The sequence below is a fragment of the Haliotis cracherodii genome, unplaced genomic scaffold, assembly GCF_022045235.1.
Source record: "Haliotis cracherodii isolate W230 unplaced genomic scaffold, xgHalCrac1.p SCAF_2, whole genome shotgun sequence".
Lineage (NCBI taxonomy): Eukaryota > Metazoa > Mollusca > Gastropoda > Lepetellida > Haliotidae > Haliotis > Haliotis cracherodii.
The window spans coordinates 22,069,347-22,081,485 of record NW_027266275.1 but is presented as its reverse complement, the minus strand read 5'-3'; the positions used below and the strand labels follow the sequence as shown (position 1 = coordinate 22,081,485).

At 40.3% G+C, this 12,139-nt stretch overlaps 1 protein-coding gene across 1 annotated transcript in view; it reads right to left on the bottom strand.

Moving 5' to 3' along the window:
* LOC139467418 (cadherin EGF LAG seven-pass G-type receptor 1-like) overlaps positions 1 to 9,337 on the bottom strand; it is a 131,205-nt gene extending 121,868 nt beyond the window's left edge. Inside the window, exon 1 of the mRNA XM_071248978.1 lies at positions 8,867 to 9,337. The gene's annotated coding sequence lies outside the window, so the exon portion shown is untranslated. The remainder of the gene's footprint in view (positions 1 to 8,866) is intronic.
* Positions 9,338 to 12,139: the final 2,802 nt, after the last annotated feature.

Genomic DNA, 12,139 nt, shown 5'->3' with positions numbered 1-12,139 from the left:
TTCAAACAGGTTCTTAAAATACCGAACTTAAATATTCGCTGATTAGTTTAGCGTGGGACCACCAAAGCCTAGATAGTTACACTACTTTCATGACAGGACAAACAAGACAGTTTGAAATAGAGATGTTACGTGTTTCATGTTATGCAAACATAAGCCTAAGTCTATCTCCATTACTTATACCACACTTCCTAATTTGTATAACTGTTTTAATAAAAACTTGGTTTACGAATCTCCCTACTACAAAAAAAATGAAAATATATAATACTTTACAAAAATGAAAGCAGCGTTTTCTTTTTCATTCTGCCGACCAGAAATAAGTAAAATGGTTGTTTTTTTAAATCTCATTTGCTGTCGCTATCAATATAAATTATTTAAAATACTAAAATGAAAACAGATGGAAATATATCTTTAAAACTACTCGCCTAACCTTTTTAACATTTTGAGAGAAAAAATACACATATTTGAAACTGGATTTATAATGTTTTATTTTCTTCGGTCTACCGACCTGAATGTTTGGGCCAAACCAAAATAATCAATAAAAAAATGGTCTAATCTGCAATAGTTAATGGTTGCTTCTCTGCATAACTGTATGCTTTCCAGCCACATATTAATGAACCACACTAACAAATAGTGAACACATGAAAATGCTTATGGTAGTGTTTGGCGATGGGTGTATCACACTGAACACGGTCCTACTATGGATTAGTTTGAATGAAATGTCAAACATCTTTATGATGCAAATACAAGTGTCCATTATGTTTAAAAGCAATTTTACAAGTAGAAGTAAGCAAATACGATATATTCAGTGTATAGCACACTTCAGTATTGTAATATTGCCTTAATGAGCCATTATGTTGCAACATTCCCTTGACACTTGACTCTTATGTAATAACTGAATAAACAGTAACAGTGAGAACAATCGTGGCCCGCCTGCAGAAGGAAGACTTACGATGACTTTAACATTACAGTAATTTAGGGTCAGGAGTGGACTTTATCGAGGTACTGCAATTCGATGTGTTGCATCCCTTAGACGCGCCAGAAACCTGCGGGTTCGAATCTTAGATGAGCCATGATTGTTCTTGGTTTATCAACATCAGAACCGTGTTCTTGAGTTTCGCCAAAACGACAAACGTCTAAGACCTGCCTCACTTCGGGCTTTCAAGCAAACACTCCCTGATAAAACTGAAACACGATTCAAAGCGGCGTTGAACCAAACCCACTAACTTACGGTGATTCTTTATTGAAGGTTCTTGAACTTTATGTGTCCATTTTTCATGGCATCCTTCTCGTAACCAAGATGCAAACATCCACACACACACACACACACACACACACACACACACACACACACACACCCAACCAACCCACAACCCCCACCACCCCCACCCCCACTTCACCCTACCCCGCCCCCGAGACACTGACGTCTTTTAGCTAAGGAAAACTCAAACAAATCAATAGCAATTAGGCATGTCTGCAAACAAAATCTGTTTTCTACACACCTTTAAGCGAGAAACTCGTTTAAGATACCTGTTATCAAACCCATGTGTGAGATCGAATTCCAGGTCCGTGATTGGCTACTCCATGGTGATGACCTAAGGTCAGATCATGACGGACTACTTTCCTGATTGTAATCTATTGATACGGTTCTCCTCCGGCTGTGACGAATATTTAAGGTTTTAGAGAGTTGAATAAATGTTCTTTGATCTTATCTAGTTTGCACTGGCATCATTGCCTTGATAATCCTCTAATATAGCTGAAACGTTGTTGTGGAGGATCACAGTAGGAGTAGTAAGGAATATACCGGATGAGGTCACTAATGATCGTTGTATGAAGTAGTAATTTGCAATCATTAGAACAGACAAATCATGCATCGATTCGATGCTAAAATGGTGTGATTTAGGGTGTGTAAGAAACAGATTACTGCCTTTGTACCTATCACATATCATTTAACTTACAACTCGTATTTTAGATACAAATCATAAAAAGGCTTGTGTTATCGAAGCATACCAAGCCGATAAACATATTATCATGATCCGATATAATATTCAAATGACGTCTACATTCAAGCTCCATATATTAATGGGGTGCCTTCTTTCTCTATAAAACTATTGGCTAACATTCCCAATGTGCTTAGATGGATGTTTGTCAAAGTGTCGGCGAAACATTGCGACAAAAACGGATGCAGGTTATTTGGCACTATATGATAAAACATAAAACAATTCACAAAAGCATTTTATCCATACGCCGTTTTTAAAGCCACTTCGTTAAGAATGATTACATCGTGTATGTAAGAATGACATATAATAAGTAGATTATAACTCGTGTGTTTCCGTATCGTAAATATATGTTAGAAATACAAAACAATATGTATTATGCTCCCGAAAGGCTCGCATAATACAATTTGTTTTCCTAATGTATGATATTTACGATACGAAAATACATTCGGCGTATGCTGTCTATGTATCTAAAGTTGCTGTTTGTATTGATGTAAAGTCAGCGCCCTTCAACGGGGTAGAATAGGTCCTCAGGAACCCATGCTTGCCGTAAAATGTGAAATGCTTGTCCTAAGAGGCGACTAACGGGATCGGGTGGTCAAACACGCTGACTTGGTTAATGCATGTCATCGATCCCAATTTCGTGAATCGATGCTCATGATATTAATCACTGGATTGTCTGGTCCAGACTCGATTATTTACAGACCGCCGTCATATAGCTGAGTCCGGCGTAAAACAACAAACCAATCAACCAACCCCTCATCCAGCCAAAACAAAACAGACTCATTTTAAAGTGGTGTGGTGTGAATTTCCCTTTATCCGATGAAGCTAACCGATTATTTTAACTGACGTGTTAGCAAGTTAATTATGAGTTGGTTAGTGACTGGGTTGGGTTTTACGCCGCAGTTAGTTATAATATATATTTCAGCAATATTACAGGTGGGGACACTAGTGGCTTCACACATTGTGCTCATGTGGGTAATCGAATTCTGCGTCATGAGCGAATACTTTAACCAATTAGGCTACCCTATCACCCTCAAATCTACACTCAGATCTGAAAGACAGACAATCCAACTTCAAGTTAACACATCCCGTGGTCGCCATTGAATCCATAGAATATCACATTTCAGGTAAAACAGTCGGAGGTGCGTTGTTTCAGATCTTTTGAGAACTTATTTATTTCTCCATACACCATCACTTGTGGTACAAGAGCAATGTATTACATATTTCACATATACTATTGACAACAAGATGGCTGTAATATCGCAGATCGAACATATACCTGACATAAACTCAGATAAAGATTTCATATCCTTTTAACTGTATGTACAAAAGAAAGGAGATGGAAAGAGAGACTATTTTGCCACCATACGTACTTATCAGACATGTACAAATTTGCCCTTCTTTGAATACCTCAGAACGAAATATGAAATAAAAATCTCTGGCAATAACTGGTGATTTACATGGTGTACAAGTTCTGTTCTTTAGGGATCCCATGCCAACGGCCTGTTGCAACAGGTAGATTATGATTTGTAGTTCTGTATATTCAAAAAAAGAGTAAAATAATCGCACTTGGGCAGGGTAAATAATGGCTGAGAGAAGGAAGTTGTTTAACAAAATAATAGTGATTACCTTTCGAAGTAGCTAATCAATCGCTTCTCAAAATTTGATTATATCCTTTATCAGTTATGGCAATCCATTCGTTACAAAAATATTGCGGTGCGAGAAATAGTTGCATCAGGCCGCAGTTATTACGTAAATGCTCTATGCAGTTAAGCCAATGATAAATAGCCGAGTTTGCACTACGATCAGCCATCATTACGTCCTATAACACGTTTCATATTTTATTAGGGTTACTTTCTATTGCAATATTATGCCAGCACTGGGCCATTCTCTTTGAAATTTGGATATTTAGAGAGTTGAAGATTTTGGCCCAAGGAACTTTAAGAAAGCTTTAGGAACTTCTTATCATGCACTGTCTCTACAACCTCAGAATACCCAACCCCATACATGGGAGACCCATGCAGCTGACAACCATGAACAGACGTAGTAAAAACGTTGTAAAACGAATGGGCATTGCTGACGTTGTGAAGGAAGCCTGGGAACCTAATATCCAAATCCGGTTCCCTTGAGACATATCTACGCCCCTATAACTTCCAGGTAACTTAGGGCAACGAAATAGGTGCGTGTGTTACGACAAGCGGCCTATAACATCCAAGCAACTTAGGGCCACGAAATAGGTGCGTGTGTTACGACAGGCGGCCTATAACTTCCTGGCAACTTAGGGCAACGAAATAGGTGCGTGTTACGACAAGCGGCCTATAACTTCCTGGCAACTTAGGGCCACGAAATAGGTGCGTGTGTTACGACCAGCGGTCGTCGATATATGACGGAACCGTTGCCGGTTTGACGTTAAATTTAAGTCTCTCACCAACCACTTTTAGTGAAAATACATAGCAACGTTATAAGTGTACAGTGGAACCCTGATAGATAAGTATTTTCAAAAGTAGGATTAAAAACCCAGACTGGGATTTCCTTCTACCTTACTCCTAATGCCACACAGTGCGTGTATACATCGTTTCCGGTTAACTATATGATCTGCCTCTTTGGACATCTCTTTGCTCTTTAAGCCTGGCAACCGTAAAACTGTCGTCTGGACACTTGGAAAATGTCACATTCCGCTCTGTGGTGTTTTCTATTAGTTTATCCAAAGATCACACCTGTCTGGTTACACTGAGATTGGTGGCACTGTTACATTAGGTCCAGTACTGATATATCAGAGTACCGTTTACATCAAACCCAAAAATCTATCAAGATTTCTCATCTATAATGAGTACAAACCTTTTAACCTTGTTCATCAATTCCAAGTTAAGTCTGGGTCCCTTAAACTTCAATAATACCGTAAGTTGCATTGATCTTTTACACACTGAGTTCTGACTTCTTATACGCTGTGCTGCTGGTGGTTCTTGTTGTAAACGATTTCTTTTTACTTTGTGTTGTGTAAGACTGTACCGAAGCACCGTTTCCTTGTTATTTTGAGAGATGCTGCACTAGTAGTACAAGTAGAGGTTATATGTTCATAATACGCTCCTTGTCAACGCTATGTTATTATGCGAGTCTGTAAGAACTGTCGTATGATGCTGTGCCATTCTTATTTAGTTAATAGCGTGCAGCGAGCTGTGAAGGTCTTGAAAACAATACGCGTATTTATGAACTCGTCTATGTGAGGTTCCATTCCCCTACTTCTTTAGTCGACAGCCTCCGTGGTCTAGTGGAAAGAGCGTTTGCCCGGAGAGCGGAGTTAGATCGGAGATTCGATTCCCCGGCCGCGTCATACCAAATGACGTTAAAAGATGGTACTTTAAGGGGGAAAAACGGACTGGTCGATACGTAGTCAGTATAATGAGTGGGCTATCCATGTTAAAAATGCAGCATGGCTTCTCAGCTACCACCATAAAACCGGCACTGGTACAAAGAGCCACACGCACGCACGCACGCACGCACGCACGCACGCACGCACGCACGCACGCACACACACACGCACAAGTCTTAGCACGTCGCTATATACGTGGAATAATCTCGAACGCAACGTTAAACCCCATTTCATCCCACCTCACCCCTTCAGTCGTATCTGTAGTTAAATCCAGTTTCCTCAGCAGCAACAAAAAAGATATATGCGGTGTCACAGTCCTTACTGACACTTTTCTAAAGAATAAATGAAATCTGTTTCCGCTCCACAATCTTGGTTATGAAATCAATATAATAAGGGGATGGATGGGTGGGTGCGGCTCAAAGACAGCATTTATATATTAACTCTTTTCTATAATTGTTTTGTCAGATGTTACAGATTAGAAACAATGTTACTAAATTCAATTTAAGGTTGGTTTACTATCATCAGTTCATATCAGACATACCCAAATAAGGTCTTACTTCTTGAAGGGGCATTTAGAAGTACTAACTGAGGATAAGATATATGGATAAACAACTTCTTTAATTCAATTAGGAGTGACATTTCGGTGTGGTTTCTACTTGCTTGCTACTTACGTACTTGCTTGAAAACGGTGTTAGAAGCTATACAGAAACGTCGCTCCTAGTTGTATTGAAGAAATTGTTTATCCATATATGTTATCCTTACTAATAAGGGTTTAGTGGTTAAGGTACATAATTTACCTATGTACCGTAAACTACAAACGTACTAAAAAAGACTGTACAACGAAAATTACTGACATAGAGTGATTACAATGTCTGTCATTGTCCCTTGAATAATGTTCCAGGGGAATTGGAAGGTGCAGTCTATAACAAATACCAAATGTCATCAAAAACACAATGACAAAGCACTTCCGAAATGAGTGAGTAGGAATTTTTAAAGGTAACATCACAATACAAATTATGTGTATGTGTGTATACTGTGTAATTATGAGTGAGTGAGTGAGTGAGTATGGTTTCACGCCGCTTTTAGCAATATTCCAACAATATCACGGCGGGGGACACCAGAAATTGGCTTCACACATTGTACCCATGTCGGGAATCGAACCCGGGTCTTCGGCGTGACGAGCTAACGCTTTAACCACTAGGCTACCCGACTGCCCCTGTAATTATGACACACAACAAAACCAACGGGGGAGACGATCGTGTCAATGCAGTGGTTGTTCTCTGGCACTGATGTTAGAATAGGTTTGTTTGTTTGTTCATTGTTTAACGACGCACTCCGCAATATTCGAGCTATATGACGTTCTGTAAGTAATCAATCGAGTCTGGACCAGATAATCCAGTGATTAACATAATGAGCATCGATCCACGCAATTGGGATCGATGACATGCATCAACCAAGTCAACGAGCCTGACCACCCGATCCCGTTAGAAGCCTCTTAAGTCAAACATAGTCGCCTTTTACGGCAAGCATGGGTTGTTGAAGACCTATTCTACCCCGGATCTTCACGGGCCGTTAGAATAGGTAAAGGATTGGGAAACTGATGAGTCTATTAAATATGACTTGTTCATTTGATGTATATGAGAATAATAAATAAACATACTGTATGACTATTCTAGACTATTTTCATCTGCAATTCCCCATTTTGACGTGTATTATATGTTCCCGTGCGAACAGTTGACATGCCTTTGCATGTGTTTGTGATGGTGCCACGGATGGAGCAGGATACGCTCAACTTTTCGAGACTCCCTGGTATCATCACTATTTGATAGTGATTCATAAACACATACGCACGATATAGTCTGAATCGTCCACTCGACTTTTGTTGTGCCGATTTGTTGTGAATATGGAAAGAGTTTGTCGTTTTTATTTCTATCAAGTCGCCTGAAGATACAATAAAATGTGTTAACCAAAAAAAGCTCCTCTTGCCTGTAATACCTACTGTGTAAGTCTTGTTTACATTTATACTAAGGTGGGGATGATTTTGTTCATTTATGTAAACCTGGTGAAATCATTGGTGTAAAATGGGATGTGGCCGAGCTTGAAAGAAGACACAGTATTTATAAAGAACGCGCATATTTTACTTGATAACATATCTGTATATTTCCTTGAACTGATTTGTCACATACCTTTAAAGGATATACAGGACTAGTAGAGAAGGTGTGTATAGCTAATCTAAAAATGGTTTGTGACAAAGCTTGAAAGAGAAGAGAAGAAACAAGATTTATAAAGAACGTGCATGTTATACTTGATAACATATCTGTATAGTTATATAAAATGGTCTGTGACAGCTTGAAAGAAGAAACAGGATTTATAGACAACGTGCATATTATACTTGATAACATATCTGTAGAGCCTGTAAAATGGTTTGTGTCATAGCCTAAAAAATACAAGACTTTAAAGAGAACTCTCCAATTATACGTGATAGTGTATGTCTAGGTTCCGTGAAATGGTTTTGTGACATAGACTGAACCGAGATAGGAGTAATAATACAAATGTAGCCATTATCACAGAAACCCATTAGGCTACATACGGCTTCATGTCACAGTGGTGCCCCTAGCTCAAGCATTGACGGTACTTCTTCTGCCGAGACTAACACATGATGCTTTAAAGTTGTTCTGCAGTGGAACTAGATATATCCTTTTAACCCCAAAAAGGAGAATGAACTGAAAACTCGTTCCAAAAGAGTAGTCAGTGAAGCCGGAAGAACACACAGAGCAACAATGCCTCATCCTTTGCTCCACGAGAACCTGGCGGTATGGAAACAGTCTATTGTAGCGTTTATTCCATCCTGGATGAATTCATTGCAACCAACACATGTGTTTGATTGAATGTGGCGCTACTAAATCCACATGGATCCTGATGTAATTCCAAACGCGGCGAATCAATAATCTGAACACGAGCACAGGCAAATAAACCGGGGTTATGTACCTATTAACTAAGCTGTGTTGACATCAACATGGGCCGCTAGTCTGGACCACCTAGCCTATGGTAAGGGATAATAGTACTATCTAGTGTGACAATTATTGGGAAGGGGTATTCACGGTTGGCGGGAGCGTCTACTTGGATCAGTGCTTGTATTTATAGTGTCACAAAGCAGAAGAAAACACCTAGCGATATCACATCGCATTACGTATTCGCATGATCGGTTTGTACACTGATGAACTCGGGAATTCGCATTATCGTCAGCTTTGAGAGCCAGAGCTCTGTGAGACGTTCGCTGCCTGTCGACATCTCACTCGTTTCAGATTCAGAGACACACGGTGACACGATTTCTTTGGTTTCAAATGGATAAACGTGGCGATGTCGTTAATTTCACCAACCTGTTTCCCGCCAGCATGTTGTCGTCTGCTAGACCCAGCGCAGACGACTTCCGTTACATGGATGCCGGTAAAACCAAGTCAAAATGTTGAAAACAAATATCGACAGTTCTGATACTTACCTAATGATCACCAGTTACGTCTCTTGACCAGCTGGGTTCTGTACTGTGCGTTACACAAACGGTCGTCTGCTAGTCACGAGCAAGCCACACGCACAACGTAATCGCACCTCTGCATCGAGGTTTTCAGTTCTGGATTTCTGACTGTAATAGAGTTTACGGGGAATGGAATCGACTCGCTACAGCGGATGGATCGTGGCCGATGCCCATGCTCACATCCACTGTACTCTCTCAAACAGCAGTGGACCCGTCGCCGTGGCCCTACAGATTGATTCAGACTGGTCCTTCGACCACGTTCGCCTTCCCTGTCTCGCAGTCTCCATCAGCAACCCATACGGTCTTGAGGATAGAAGACGCTTGCTCCAACCAAAATCGATAATCTATCTTCCCTCAAGATTTCCACAGTGGTACAACCCAATCAATTATTAGTTAACCAACCTACTGGTTCAGTGGAATCTCCCAACTAGCATCTTCCCTCGGCCAAAGTCTTATATTGAATGACCAGTTCCATAATGCCCACCAAGCCTTTATAACAATGTCTGTCCAATCGATTGTACAGCCTGTTCCCCCGGCCGTGTGAATGGACCCGACCTTCAGAGTAGTATGGTACTATCGGCAGTGGAATCGGCTTCTCAATAAACTGGCGTGAATTGAGTTGACTTTAATCAAATCGGGGCGGACCATCAACTTCACGCCATCTTGGAGCGACATTTATTGCCTTGTCGATGCCTTGTGACATATTCCTTCTGCTAGAAAACGTATTTACAAATTCCAAATTGAAACTTTCGCACTTTTTCTTTTCACCAACGGCAAATCCATGAAGGTAATTGCATCACTGTAGTGTTAATCAAATACACCCATATTCATCCACCGACACGTCACTTTCGAGTTTGTATTTATTGGTTGTTTAATGTTTATTTGTCCAACTTTTCTACCAGACACATGGGATGTTCCGTAATGGGGCGACAATGCAATCACCGTACGCAAAGAACATTTACCTCAATAAACTGTCAGCGAAGATAAAGAGGTTTTTTTATTTGGAGAAAATGAAAGTTTTATCAAGTGTCTAGCCTGTCTGGGACGAACGTATGAACATTTATTGAATCGTTTGAAGATGAGGTATCTGACAGAATTGTTTTCATCCAAAAGAAAAAAATGGAGATCTTTTTTCGACTTAATAGTATTGCATCAAAGAGATAAAGTGTTTCTATGCTGCGTAAAATCGTAAGATGTCGTCGTTTTTGTTATTTCATTTATTGCCTACATCGTTTGTTCACCGTCCTTAAAAAGTGTTCTTTGTTTCAATGGAAATATAATTACAAAACACTGGAATTTGGGTTTTATATGGACGCGAGCAGTAAGTAGTATTCTAGCTATATCACAAATGGCTAGGTCCGTGAAGATCCGTGTAAGAATAGGTCTTCAGCATCCCATGCTTGCCGAGGCGGCTATGCTTGTCGTAAGAGGCGACTGACGAGATCGGGTGGTCAGGCTCGCTGACTGGTTGATACATGTCATCGTATCCCATTTGCGTAGATCGATCCTCATGATGTCAATACCAACAAGTGTGTTTGTTTGTTTGTTTATTTGTTTGTTGTTTATTCCAGCCATGTGACGACGGTCTGTAAATAATCTTGTCTTGACCACACAATCCAGTGATTGACATCATGATCATCGATCTGAGCAATTGGGATACGATAAAAAAGTCATCGACCAAGTCAGCGAGTCTGACCACCCGATCCCTTTAGTCGCCTCTTACGACAAGCATAGTCGACAAGCACGGGTTGCTGAAGACCTATTCTAACTCGCAATCTTCACGGGACGCGTTGCATAGTCTGTAATGTATTCTGAACAACATTCCCACAATCACTCATTCAAATCGCAAATCTGATCTTGCAACTTTGAGACAATCTTTATGTGTAAAATATGTATTAAATCGACTACCCTTTTCATAAGCAGAGAGAAATATTGCTGATGCGGCTGTAAACATTATTCACTCAACCACCCTTTTTATACATTATAACAAATCAATAATTTTACAAACATGGTAACACTAACACCTTATATATAACGGTAATTGGAGAAGTGGAACAGCATAGTGTTTACAGTGTTCGCTATTCACGACGAGCGTCCGGGTTCGATTCCCTAACTGTTCAGCGTGTAAAGTCCATTTCTAGTGTGTCTCACAGTGATATTATTGGAAAATGACTATAAGCAACGAAAAGAATTCACCCATTCGCTCACTATAAGGAAAAAACACACTGTTAGATATTATTGATTGTTGTGAACATGGACACCTAAGACAAGTTCCTTGTGCCAATATTTACTATATAGAGTTACGTTTAGCGTTTAACAAATGATGCGACAAGAATTAAAATATTTGCCATGTGTTCATATATTGACATTTCTAACTACTTTATTTACAAGTGTATATCTTTGTATGTATATGTGTGCTGTGTGCGCTTAAGGCGTGTCTGTCATCACAAATACAGCCACGCTGCTAGGGATACAGCGGCTACCTTAACTCTGTTTAACAATAGAATGGATATATATAATATGGTTGATAATCGAAGATGGTCCTTGGTCACCAATGGCGTGACATTGATCTTATTTGTTTGTTTGTTGTTTAACGTCGCACTCAGCAATATTCCAGCTATATGACGGCGGTCTGTAAATAATCAAGTCTCGACCTGCGATCCAGTGATTGGAACACATGAGCATCGATCCACGCATTTGGACAGCAGAAATAGGCTTCACACATTGTACCCATGTGGGGAATCGAACCCGGGTCTTCGGCGTGACGAGCGAACGCTTTAACCACTAGGCTACCCCTACAGCCCCTACCAGATGGGGAGAAAAACAGTGTAGATATGAGTATTTTATCAATTATCATTCCACCACGGCGATCATCGAATCCGATAGTTTTTTCAGTGGCTAAAACCGAATATCACAGGCCAGGGTCACGCGAAATAGGTCATCAAGGGTGCTAAATCATTCCCACTGGAAGCGGTCGTACAATCACCAACACAGGGAGAATGGATCTCAATTGGATTGCACAGAGGGGAATTTAGAGGTCAGAGAGGCACATGGAAGCCACCCTGGCCCGTTTCACCAATCTTAGCGCTGAGAATACCAAAATTCATATACAGTAAATCCCTCCTTAATTAGGACCCCGTTAATCTGGAAACAACCCCAACGGGACGATTACAACTGGCACCGTCACGTGTACTAGTTGTCCGTGTGCGAAATACGCATCAGTCGGAAAGCGCACGTTAA